The sequence below is a fragment of the Typopeltis vanoorti genome, chromosome 19 (assembly GCF_054136105.1).
Source record: "Typopeltis vanoorti isolate ZY-2024b chromosome 19, IOZ_Tvanoo_1.0, whole genome shotgun sequence".
NCBI classification, from domain to species: domain Eukaryota; kingdom Metazoa; phylum Arthropoda; class Arachnida; order Uropygi; family Thelyphonidae; genus Typopeltis; species Typopeltis vanoorti.
The window spans coordinates 82181886-82195859 of record NC_143567.1 but is presented as its reverse complement, the minus strand read 5'-3'; the positions used below and the strand labels follow the sequence as shown (position 1 = coordinate 82195859).

The 13974-nt window shown below is 36.2% G+C and overlaps 1 long non-coding RNA gene across 1 annotated transcript in view; it reads left to right on the top strand.

The window, feature by feature from the left end:
• The window catches only part of LOC150096298 (uncharacterized), a 28697-nt gene extending 18254 nt beyond the window's left edge, over nt 1–10443 (top strand). The window contains exons 3-4 of the long non-coding RNA XR_016549976.1: nt 5356–5458; nt 10163–10443. This is a non-coding gene — a long non-coding RNA (uncharacterized LOC150096298). The remainder of the gene's footprint in view (nt 1–5355; nt 5459–10162) is intronic.
• The last annotated feature ends 3531 nt before the right edge of the window (nt 10444–13974 follow it).

The following is a 13974-nucleotide window of genomic DNA, read 5'->3' as shown; positions in this document are numbered from 1 at the left end:
CCCCACCCATGGTTGGAGAATGATTTGGGCGAGCACAACTTAAAAAAGTCAAATTTCTACCTCCTAATATCACTCTTCTTATCCAACCCATGGATCAGCAGGCCATTTCCGATTTCAAAAACTTTATACAAAGGCTTTGTTTTAAAGATGCTTCGAAGTGACATCTGACACACAACTGACCCTCAGGGACTTTTTGGAAAACAGTACTTTAACATCCTGCATTGTTTGAGGCTTATAAATAAAGCATGGGGGAAATTTTCTGTGAAAACTATGAACTCAGCCTGGAAAAAATTGTGGCCTGAGTGTATGACAGGTACAGATTTTGAAGGTTTTCCTGCAGAGCCAGCAGAATCTGCGGTTGATGAAATTATGTCTGGGCAGATCCATGGATTAGAAGCGGACAATGCTCATGTAGAGGAGTTGGCGGAAAACCATCAAAGAGAGTTTACCAGTGAAGAGCTGAAAGAGCTGCAAAAAGAAGCAGCACGAGGAAGTTGTTAAGGAACTTTTTTCAACTTCCTCGTGCTTCTCCTTTTGCACTTCTTTAAGCTCCTCTGTGGTAAGCTCTCTCTTTGATGATCTTCCACCAACCCCTCTAAGGGAACCATTTCCAGTGTTTAAATTAAAGAACAGTGCTTCCGTTGGGAAAAAATAATTCAAACTACTGTAGAAAAGTGGCACCCTGATGTATCTATGGTTAATAACAGTGTTCGCATGTTTAATGATAATATCCTTGCACATTTTAGAAAAATTTTAAGAACAAGACATACCCAGACAACTCTAGATAAGTTTGTAATCAAAGCTAACGAATCACTATCTGGTCCACCCACAAAAAGACAGAAAAGAGCAGTGACACCTGAGGGACAGTTACCCGACATATTTATGCAGGGTGACTCACTTTCAAAACAATAATTTCCTCCCTCCTCCTCCCCATATATCTTCAGTAAAGGTAAGGTTCATGTTATTGTTATTATTATTCGTGACACCTCCAAGGAGTCCGAAGACTCATCGCGGGAGGACACATACTATATACAACGGTCTCCACCACCACCACACCGAACTTCTATTACCAATCATCTCCATCAACGCCATCTACCTCCCACCACCACCACAACAACAACTAGTATTTTTTGTCTGTAAATTGTGTGTGTTCTGAAGGGCCGATTTGTCTGTATGCGGGATGAAAAACCCGAGTTTCCGGGAGAAAAAACCCTGCTACCTCCGTATGAGATGTTATATTCTTAATTTTATTTATTTTAAATATGATAATAGGTTAAAATTTTTCATGTGGAACGGATTAATTTTTTTTTTACATTAATTAGTAAGGTAAAAATAGCTTCGCATTACGAAATTTTCGTTATATGAACAGCCATCTGGAACGAAATAAGTTCGTAAAATGTTAACTATTCGATTAATTCAATTGTGATGTGAAAAGTTAATTATTCGAATTAACTTTTCCAAACATGCCGACTTTTACGTGATATTTTTTTATTGCTATCTATAGCAGAATGATTCCAAAATTCGTTTAATACCTTAGATTAAAAGATTTGTTCTGCAAAATAATAAGGAAAACGAGAACATCCAACAGCGTAAAGCTGATATTACGCCGAAAAGAAAAGAAAACGTCAGCTAGTGAATTAAATTAGCGGTAGAAGTAATAATAATAATAAACATGAGAGTAATGATGTAAACATTCCATAACAGTTGCAAGAAAACGAATTTGCTGTTGCCTAACAGTGGCAAGAATATAAAGATTATCAGCATTTGAATGAAGGGAAAGCAGCAGACGTATCATTCTTAGCAAATTCATGTTATAGTTTTACCTCTCAACCACAAATGCTAGTACTGAACCCATAACAAATTGCTAACAGCTCTAAAAAATGTAATAAAATACATAAAAAATTGGAACAACGAGGTGACCACTATCGTCACACACGTCAAAGGGGAGAAACATTACATAAATGGGTGGATATAAATGAGCTGCACTGCATACTTCCATTAAATCGGGGAACAGAGTTTTTTGGAACATTGCTGTCAGCTATTTAAACCATTATCGCTGTCAGAGCAGTAAAATCCTTAATTAAAAGCATCATTAAACATACGAGCTCTTCAGCGGAGTTCGTGTATCAAGGAACTGATGCCGAAAGACTTTATTTCGAGCTCTTGAAAATATAATCCTTAAGCTATATTTTCACTTAGAAATATTTTAAAGTTTCTTTAAAAAAAAAAAAAAAACATTGTTACCTACTTGAAAATAGAATAATAATGAATATTTATTATGCTAAATATAAACATCTATAGCCAGCTTCTTTTTTTTAAAAATATGTATTATGCTTTTTTGCAATATTTTATTGATAACCTTTGAGAAATATTAATTTTTTACAGAATTTATTAATAGATCCAATAGTTAAGTTTTATTAAATTAATTTCGATAGTTAATATTTTAATTTTTAATTCTTCATTAACTGCATTTTAACATCGGGAAATTCCGTTTTAGCGATAGTATTTGTTTTAGCCGCTTCTTTTTAGGCTTCCAGAAAATAAATATCTCACATCAGGCAAGATAAATTGTCTGTCACGTAAAGACAGCAAACAGCCATGACATGATAAGATTTGAACTTACAGCTGATGGACGGAAATTCTATCCACCAGGCTAACGTAGGTTAAGTTGGGTTGCTTAGATATAAGGAAGAAGCGTTAAGGCGCTATCACACTAGTAAATTAGATTACTTATAGTGTATTCCTCCTATCGGTGAAAAACTTTGTCAGGCCTCATGAAAGCAGCTAAATCAATCCAGGTAAAAATTGCTTATAAAGCCTCTTCACTTCCTAGGCGAGATGGAAACTCTAGTCTCTCCAACAACAGTCGTCGTTACCAACAACTATGGAGGCTCTGCTGACGTCGATACATTATACATACACATACATGTATGTGATCTCTTGACGCCTTCCCTGCCGATCACTCCCATAGTCGCGAAATGTGAACATTCAGCTAATACCATCACTGCTCAAGATATCTCAGAAATCATGTTGTTAATAGCACATTTCTAGCTAATCGAAAATATTCAAGCAGCAAATTTCTGTTAAAGAAAATTAAACAGTTTAAACGTTTCGATATATTCTAATTAAAAAAAAAAAAATAGCAAACATGTCAATAAAACAAGACGAAAATTAACCCCCCCTCCTCCGCCACCAGCAAAACAATGACACATTGCAAAATTGCAAGCATAAACAGAATTTTCTTTTTATATTAGTACAGTATCCTAATTGTGCCATTTATCACTGTGCAAAATAATTTAGGCTTTTATTTATTTATTTTATTTTATTTATTTAATTAATTAAATAATTAATCCAGTTCAAATAATTACACGTAACAGATGTTACTACTTGTGTGATGAATTTGTTATCTAGATGAGACGTTACTTGGGTGGATTGCTTCATACGTGAATACTGTTATCTGTCAAGATTATGAGCAGGGAAGATAAACATCCCTCACTTTGTTCGTAAGATACGTTTGATATTTGCTCTCCCAGCTGTAATCTGAGAAACAGATTCTCAGCAACGGATGTTATCAGATGCTATATATTCAGAGTAGAGAGGAAAACGTTCATTGTAGAAACATCAGCTTACTGAGATAAATTGAAAAACTGAGTTACAGCTTCATGATATTACGTAAGGCAAGCAGCTCTTAAGAAGAAATTTTCTGGTTTGAGGTTACTAGTACTCTACATTGTTTAGTGCGAGTAAACACACTAAATAAGTATAGTGGATTTAGTATACAGAAAACAAGGACTGTGTTCAATATTTCTGTACTTTATTTTCGATGTTTTTTTTTGGGGGGGGGGGAGGGACGTTCTTCACTTTGAAAAAGAAATCGGCGATTGAAGTAGTCAAAATATTTCAGTCGATTATAAAAAAAAAAGTACTGTATTACACGAATATTAATTAAAAAGTTTGCTAAAAATGCGGGAAAACTTTAAGGCAGGGATTCTCAACCTATGGTACGCGTACCACTGCCTTACTGGTACATCTAGTATCTTGAATTAAATATAGTGGTACACCACTGGAAAAGGTTGAGAACCCCTGCTTTAAGGCAAATAACTTTTCATTATAGAGCAACAGTTCTCAACCTTTTGAAAGCGGAAGACCCCAAATACAGCAGACTCCCTTGTGGAGAAGGGGATTGGAGTTCACTAATTTTATCTTCATTTACGCAAATGATGCAGGTGGCAACATAATACTGACTATTTCATACTCTGATAACGAGTTGCTCTTTCATACTTTGCGCAATTTCATGAATTCTTCGACTGACTGTGTTGTTTGACAAAATACATTCTGGGTTTTGATTATCAATGGAGTCAGTATAAGAAAAATCAAGAGACAAATAATCGTCGCTTTATTTACGAATTTTCTTGTGGTGTTTTGTTGTTGTTGTTAGCGCATGGGAATATCCAGGATACCAATATTGGTATTTGGATGCGAGATGAGGTATTGGTCAGAAGTTATTACTTCCTAGCTGAGGACCAGTGGAGGCTGCTATGATGATTCCTGATGATTCCTCACATTATAGACGGGAATCGAACCCAGGTCTTTCCGACCAAATGGCTTCGTCTATACCGACTGCGCTACGGAGGTTTTTTTTTTTTTCCTTTGACTGGGCTTTAGTCAGATCTATTCCTCTCTCTACAGACCTGGCACTGGTGGCACCTGGCAACGTACGTTCAATATGCTTCCTACAGCGAAAAAGATTGAAAATATACACTGAACACACATCGAGGTGGCACAATGCGTTGTCGGTCTGTACAGCTTGTTGTTCGTAACATAAAATATTTGTTTTCAAAAATGAATCTCTTGCAGACCCACAGACTGAGAAATGCTGTTATAGAGCAAGAAACCTGCAAAAGTCAGTTATTTCTCAAAGATTTATAAGAAAAAAAAAAAAAAAACTAAGCTCTTGACAAGGACGATATTACGTTGTCATTATCGTACGATGTGAGATCTTGATTATGGAAGGATGAAGTGGCTTTGCAAAAATGCAATGCCACTTGTTATTTCCATTTTGTGGCTTTACATATTTGCAGAAAAAAATTCTAAAATCTATAAACTTTTTAAAAAAATAACATAAATATCACATTTCATTCCAATGAAAAGTACAAAAAAAAAAAAAAAAGAAAGAAAAGAAAAAATAAGGAAAATCAAAACATTAATATATGCAGTGATACAATCAGAATTATCTGAACTATACCAAATCCACGGTACTAAATGTGCAATAGAAAAAAAAAATGACTTTCTTACTTTTTTTAGCATTACATGACAGTTCGGTCTTCTACGACACTACTTTATTTTCCACTTTAGGGCACTTCTAGCCAAAAATGTTCACGAAATCAAGACTGCCAAAAATGGGAATGCTGTGCTTCTGAGACCACCTTATGGATTCCAATACGCACAGATGTCAATTGTAAGTTTTAGCTAAATGATTTTTATTATCGTTTTTAAGTAACATTAATTAATTCCTATTTATCTTGTAAAGTGTCAATTCTTGAATATATTTCATTGCAAAAATACTACTCGCTAAATAATTCAAACTTTTAACTCAACAAAGAGATTTAGAAAACTTGATACTTAAACAGTATTTGAAATATTATTTCCAGGTAATAGCAAAAATTTTCTTCAGAAATATTTTTTTAATTATTCCAACAAGAAAACCAAACCAACTGGAGAACGCACAAAATAAAACATTTTAATCAGAAAAGCATGTTACTGCCAACAATATAATGTAGAGATCTTATGCAAACCATGAAAGGAAAAACTAAGTTTTTGTCAACATTATATTCTTTAGGAAACAAGAAACGTCAAAAAGTTAAGTCTAATACACATACCGGCCACTGAATTATAAACCTTTATTTCATATCGGTTGGACCTCCTTTAGCCAGAATTACAGCACATATACGGTTTGGCATAGATTCCACGAGGTGGTGTTCACCAGACAGTCCGTTAACTGGCTCAGATGTGACGAAAGGGGACTTTGCTCTCGTATCTGTTTTTCTATACATTCTCAATGGGGCTCACATCCAAGCTTTGTGGTGGCCAGAGAAGATGATGGAAGTCGCTGTCATGCTAGCTAAACCACTGCTGAACAATTCTTCATCAATTCAACAACTCTTGAACGATGGACAGTAGCATTGCCGTCCATGAAACAACCATTATCTGCTGGATAACATTGCAAGATGGACTTGGTCAGCAGCAATGTTCAGATATTTCTTAGAGGACACCTGACCTTCAAGCAATATCAGAAGACCGGTTCTACACCAACAGAACATGTCCCACACCATGACATCACCTCCAGAAAATTGAGCGCGTTTACAAGCAGGCTGGGTACATTGCTTCATGGGGCTCCCGCCAAAGTCTCTGCCTTCCATCGGTACAGAACAAGGTGTACGGTGACTCATCGGACCACATGACTTTTTTTTAGTGTTCAGTCAAAGTGTTTCTGACACCATTGTAGAACCTTCCGGTTCTTCACAGAAATCAATGGCTTCTGTATAGGCATGCGACTGCCAATACCGATCCTCTTCAATTCCCTACACATAATTCGATGAGACATGGATCGGGAACAGCCTTCATTAAATGCTTTGGTCAACTGCTGCACGCAGGACGTTCTTGAGCGTGTCCGTACAAGCCTTCTCGGACGACCGAGATCTCGTTCCTGACAGACCGTCGTAGCACCACAGTTACGTCTCTTAGACAAGCAATGTGGGTTATTTTCCACTGATTAACCATCGGGATATCTCACCTTTTGAGAAACCAGTTAGCTCTGCTGTTTTCAAAATCGTGGCTTATTGTGGAAGGACTTAACGTGGGTGCCTACAATAAGTCCTTTATCGAGCTTTATCCGAAAGATCCTTTGTTTTTCACCATTGTGATCAACACTTTTGACGATTACTGACCAGCAGCATTCTTAAATAGCTGCCCAGAACACTCACGTGTTCTGACCCACGTGACCAAGTATTTTGCATATACACTGCGTAAGTGACGTTTACGTACATCTGCATGAGGGTTTTTAATTCAGCGGCCAGTATGTGTAATTCCAATTTTATCTTACTTGATTTTTTTTTTTTTTTTTTTGTTCTATAAACACCACGTTGACTGAATTTTGACATCCAGTATTTCCTCTGCTTTAGGGAACTCCATAATTCTCTACTTAGCTTCGAATACCAAATTTAGCATGCAAATACAATTTTCAAATGTTTTATTGTCATCAATTATTTTTATATAAACATGTATATATCAAAGCTGAAGCATCTTTGGTTCTTATATATTCATGACACCGTTTTGTTACCCATAGGGAGTAGAATAATCCTCTTTGTTCGCTAACGTTTTTTTACATTTTATTTTTAGAAATTGATATACTGCTGGTCTCTAACTCGCACCATCGCAGAGGCTGAGTACATTCGTACAGCGTGTAAAGAAGGCGACTTCCTAATCCTGATATATATTTATTTGGATGTATTTGCCTGTGTTTTCATCGTATCGCGAAGACACTTGAAACTCATCATTTAAGTGCTATTCTGCCCTGCCCGAATTAGTCATTTTTAGGGTTTGCAAAAGACACTCTTCCATTATAATTCCCTGGCATTTATCAGATACCTTTCAACTGTGGTGTCTTCTATTTGGCCAAATAGGAGAAACCGCAGGTGTAAGTTTGGAATTTGGCCAATTCCGAAGCAGCTGTTCGTTGTGAAGTACATAAAAAATTACATTACCCTCCATTGCATGAGCTCGGACTTGTTCTACAAGTCCAGAAAATCTTCTGGACTTGTAGAATACGCCGTCCGCCAAGAATACAGTTCCACGAATATGATTTTCTGGAAGACTATAAGTCCATTGCAAGGGCAGGGTACTTATGAAAAAGAATACAAGGAAAGCTTTTGAAATATATAAATAGATTTCATGGATTGCGTTTATCACTGTTGTAAGAAACGGTTAAGCAACGATCCAAATCGTTTTTTTTTTTTTAATATCTCTTACACTCATTAAGATTCCTTATCGTACATTATAACTGTCTGCATTGCTAATCGTTTATTCGTATATGTATGCTTGTGCTTTTGTTCCAGTTTTCAATTTCGTACTCAAATGTCTAGAAACTGGAGACGAAAATCTTATGAATTATTTTAACATAATTAATTAGTCTTATTCTACAAAGAATTTCTCTTCTCGGCGATTTCTACTATAAAATCTTTTATATCTTTTTTCTGCAGATTCTGGGTTACATGCAAGTTCCTTTCTACTTCTGTAAATATTGCATAAAGTAATTACTTATCCTGCCATCTACTGACTACCAGACGAACTATGCTACACATATTTTAACTAGTTAGAAACCAGAAGCTCACGAGTTTGTCTCGTATGTTGAGTAAAAAAAAAAAAAAGAGATAAATATCGAATATATGCTCAAACAGTGATAGTTGTTCATAAATCAAGAAAAATCTTCTAAATTTTAAATAATATTAGATGTTTCGTCAGGTTACTATAATGAAACTAAACAAAGTTAAATATAGAACATGAAACGTATGCTCTATTTAGTGTGGTGTGAAGTGCGTATATTTCACACGATGCAGGTCACTGAACTTTTGCGTAATTACGAACTGAAAGTGCAATGCAAACATTGTTTCAAAATTTATTAGTGTAGCTGTGTACGAGACTTCTATTTGGAAGGTTTTATTTCTTTTATTCTCTTTTGTCACACAACCGTTTTCGTTTGCTAACTTGAAGAAAGAGAAAAATTACCAAAGCAAACAAAGATTTTAAATCTTTTGAAAATTATTGTTCAGTATAGTTTTAGTGTTTAATATTTATATTAAACACTAAATATATTAATATTTAATATTTTAAAAAATATTTAGTTTAAATATTTTTTTTAATATTATAATTAAAAGACGTTACTTTTCAGTAATAAAATATTTAAACCTGCCACGTATTTCGCTTCCATTTTATTGAATCTACAAAATGAGAACTGTATTTTGGTACATCTTGAGCTTCCGTTATGATCCATACTAAGTTATTTCTACTTCTCCTTATGTATGAATACAAAGCTGTAAAGTGAGATTTAGACGCTGAAACATTTTTTTTTATTCGTTTAAGTGAAGATAAATAAGTAAATAGGTTAATGAAAAAACGCGATGTATAAGCAATGTTCTATCTAAGCGGGTGCGCGGCCACGAATTGACCTGAGACGTTCCCGCGCACACTGAATTGATGCAGTACAACAATTGTGCATTTAAAACGCCTGTGTCTGCCTTCCTTTCCTAAAGCTCTACGTGTTGGTTTATCAACCGCCGTTTGAATGATAAAGTTAAGTCATGTGATCTTGGCAGGCCGGCAGGTCCCTTTAGAAATGAAATAGGCTGCCTTCCTATTTTCAAACGAATGGAAAAGCAATGATTGGCTGAAGTGATTGCTTTACTAGAGTCATCTAGCTGCAGAAATCTGAAGTTATGTGTGTGATAGCCTCAAAGCCCCGCACGATGATGACGTCATTACAAAAGCTTAAATTGCTGCGCAGTCGTCAGGTCGTGTAAAAATTTTCTGCTCAGAGCAGTAGCAAATCTGAGCTATCAAAAATAAATAAATAAATAAAATTTAGAGGGAATATTGTATGTAAGCAACGTCTAGCATCGGAGTAGATCAGCAATAAAAGCGATTTTTTTTTTCTTTTTTTTTTTTGCCTACTCTTCTTTTTATTGGAGTGAATAGCAATTACATTTATGGTTGGATGCGTGACCATCAGTTCTATGGTTAACTTACATTTGCTTCATTATCAAATCAGAGACCAACAATTCTAGCTTTGCGACTATGGATAAGTACATGTCAAGTAGGGATGCACTCAGTGAACAGTGGTAGAGTCCTTCAAGGACAGATCACTATATTTAAATTTTATGTAAAAGATTAATTTTATGCATAAAGATAAAGAACAGCAAAATGATCACCACAAGTTGTAATCGTGCTTGGCGTACTAGTGATTATAGAATACCTCATAATCATGTATGTACAATGATTGAATCCCATTGGCTACTAGTCATAAGTTGCTTCATATATATATATATTGATTTATGAAATTCTTAATTTTTTTTCTTACTTAACATTAAGATTATTTTAATGATTCCAGGGAAATGTAAATCACTCGGAGACGAAGATAGTCACTGCAACGCCTTCGGAAATAGCTTTTGTCCATGTAAGCCTGGACTGTATTGCCAACCTACAGGAGTTTGGTTCTTTGGAAGTGGTACATGCAAGAAGGTTAAAAGTTGAAGATAAACCTTCGTAAATGATGAGCATGCTCTCCTCTGATCTATTAAGAAATCTGAATTATTGATAATATCCACACAATTATTAGAAGTATGGAATGAATGAATGATCAGAACAATAAACATGCAAACTGTTCATGCATTTTATGTTATATTGTAACCGATTTTAATAATGAATTTTATTATTATTACTGAAGACGTAGGATAAACCAAGGTTTCTCATAATATTTTTTTAAAAAACTGCATCGCGAGAAGATTATATACTATCTTAGCTGAAATGTATTTCCACGACAATAGTTGAATATGCATATGCAGGATTTATGATGGGTTGCTACAACTCTATTGACGTTACTCCTCATTCTCAAATTACGGTGGACGAGCACAAGAATATTCTATAAAAGTTGCAACATCTTCACTGCAGTCGATCTGTATACATATCGGCTGTCAGCTTACACTGCATATGCAAAGGTATTACTCTTATTCTTTTTAAAATCTGAACTACAAGGCGGTCGTTACGACCACCTAGTAGTTTACACACACACGCGCGCGCGCGCACACACACACACACACACACACACACACACACACACACACACACACACACACACACACACACACACACACACTTTTGGGAAAGAAATCAACGGACATCCCCCAGGGGCAAGGTGCATCGTGCCATGTAACGAAAGGAAACTAGAAGGAAACTGAAGGAGTTTAAAAGAGGCGTTGTGACAGGATGTTATGCCTATCTGTTCGGCAAATTGTTGTCATATTGGGTCAACGATCAGATATCATGCTGAGATGGAAGTGCAGTGAGTCAAATGCAAGTACTATTCGCAGTGAATGACCTACCGCAATCACCGAACGTAACTGTAGAGTGCTACAAATGATATATAAAAACTGCTATTCGTCGCCGGAATGCGGAATTCCGGGCATCGACTGGAACACGAATCTGCACAAAAGCATTCAGAACCTTGTGGTTCACAACATGCGTTTCTATCGTAGGATCGCAATATGCAAGCCCCATTACCGGAATCAGCATGCAGCGTCGTTTTCATTGATGAAAAGAACATGGAAGCTTGGAAATCTGTGTTATGGAGTGATGAATCATGTTACCGTCCCTCTACCGAGCAGAAGGACGGTGTGGAGGATGCTCCCGGACGCTCCTTACCAGAGTGGGTAATCCCAACTATGAAATCCGTAGTTGGCGGTGTGATGGTATTGTCCTGTCGTGGCCTAGCACCGCTGTTTTTGGGGTGCCACGAACATTAAACTCTGAAAGGTATCTGGCCATTCTGAATAATGCAATTCTTCCTATTTTGTGGCGTTTCTAGAGAACTGACACTGTCTCTTTCAGCAAGACAATGCACGTGTCATAATGTTGCTACTATAACTGCGTGGTTTGTGAATTATTGTAGGATTACTGTAGTCATCGCAGCGAAAGGCGGTCTTACATCTTATTAAGGTGGGCGGCATGGCTATTTTGTTTCTCACAGGATGGCGTGCGTTGACTTCTTTCCAAGCAGTGTATATGAAAAACTGCACCTCTGAATTGATGAAACAGTCAAACATCCATGCCTATGGTCGGTTCCGAACCTGTTTAGTTATGTGTTTTCCAGCGTTTTGGCTGGAAAATACACATAACTAACCACTCGGCCAAAGGGAAAAAAAAAATATGGAAATGACTGACTCAATGGAGAAAATAATAAAAAATATGCATTTTATACCTAATTCGGATCATACTTCCAATCTTCTCAAGGACAACTCATGGTTTGAGCTCTCTAATAAACTTATTTTCTTGGATCATTTTAGATCAACTCAGTGGACAACAAATCAAATATCATAGTATTGTGTCATATAATACTGGATAATTTCGTAAACAGATTTAACTCTGTAATTTGGGTAACACAAGTTTCAAAATTCAAACCTAAAGTGAAATGGCCTAATAAATTTTAGCAAAGATCCCATTACACTAGACTTAATCGAAATCCATGTATGAAACAATATTTTGAGTGATAGAAGACAAGTATTCCTACCATCATCTATGTATGTAAATACACAATAGCACAGTAATGTCTTGAATAATCTTTTCAAAATCTGCTAATCCACCGGTAGTCAATCAGAAATAGCTGGCCCAAGATTATTACTAATTTTAAGTGGCATCCAGTGAAGGGACGACAACAAGTGTCACCATCTCGTGGTCCCTAACACAATATATTTATTGTCTGAAATAGTGTGGTTCTATGGTCGATTTTCTTGAGTATACGGAACAAAAATCCCGAGTGCCCTAGAGAAAAACGCCGGTTTGCTCGAGTCAGAGATCGATTAACTCGGAATCTGTCGAAGAAAGGGTTAGAAAAATTTCCTCTAGTCGGTAACTAGAAATGAACTTAGGTCTGTTTTCGGTCGGCCTAGCGCTGTAGACGCAAACGCCACTTTCACTACACAGGCTCACGTAAATACACTGCAAATAAATAAATAACAGAGCACTTTTTTTTGTATGTTTTGAATAGTTTAGAAAAATGTTTAAGAATCTTAGGTTGCAGAATTTTTTAATTTATTTCCAAATTTTCTCTTCCGAATTTTATTCTTAGTAATTGCACCGTTATCAAAACAGAAAAAATATATCTGCAGGTCCGAAATCTTTATCATTGATAGGAGATCAGATATGTACAACATTTTAAAAAATATTTAAAACTGAAAATAAATACACACGACGTTAAGTATTGTGACATCTCCCAGCATCCCACAAAACAGGCAAACGTCATGGAACACACATAATTAGCAGACATAAATACACTGATGCATAGTTTTACTTCAGTCGTAACCCCCAACTCCCTGCTTTAGATGAAATGGAAATGAGGCTCCGAACCGATCTTCAGGTGGTATTTGCGATATCGTGACGGAAGGGAGTCGCTGCAAGATTACTAGAGAAGTGGCTGTCCTACATCGACAGTGGCAGGAAAACATTGCTGTTATCGCTGAGTTAGTGAAGACCGATCGTCGAATCACATCATGGATACTATCAAAGGCTTCAAACACCCTAAGAACATCGTTCTTCGCATTCTGAATAAGGATTTGGGGAAGATGAAGTTGTGTACGCGTTTAGTACAAAGTGCCTTTACAGCTTAACGTTCGCTTTGTGACAAATAAAAGTATCCCCACCCTTTATCACCCTTTGCAGACCACATTTATTTCAAAACGAACTATTTTCTGTTCCCCAAATCGAAAATGAAGCTAAAGAACACCAATTTGGGGATGTTCCAGCCACCCAAAAAGCTGTAACTGATTAATTTTTTTTTAAAAATGACAATCAACAAGCGGAATTTTGTGCGGTTCTTCGAAAACTGTAACCGGATCGGATCGTATTTCGAATAATAAATGTTTCTCACATATGTCTTTAATTTTTTATAATTTTTCTCTTAAAACTTATGAACCGCACGGTGTGTATTATTTTCTGTCGTCACACGTGTCCTATGCTGCTACATATGTCAAGCTGATTTACCTGTAATCCATTGTGAATCTATACACTGTCAATGCAATGTGGAGGATCCATGGACTTTAAAAGAGACCTTACCATAGGATGAGGGATATCAATGTCCTATCAGTTTATAACATTGTTAAAAGACTGCATGATCCCCAATCAACTGTAGGTATTATCAGCCAAAGAAAA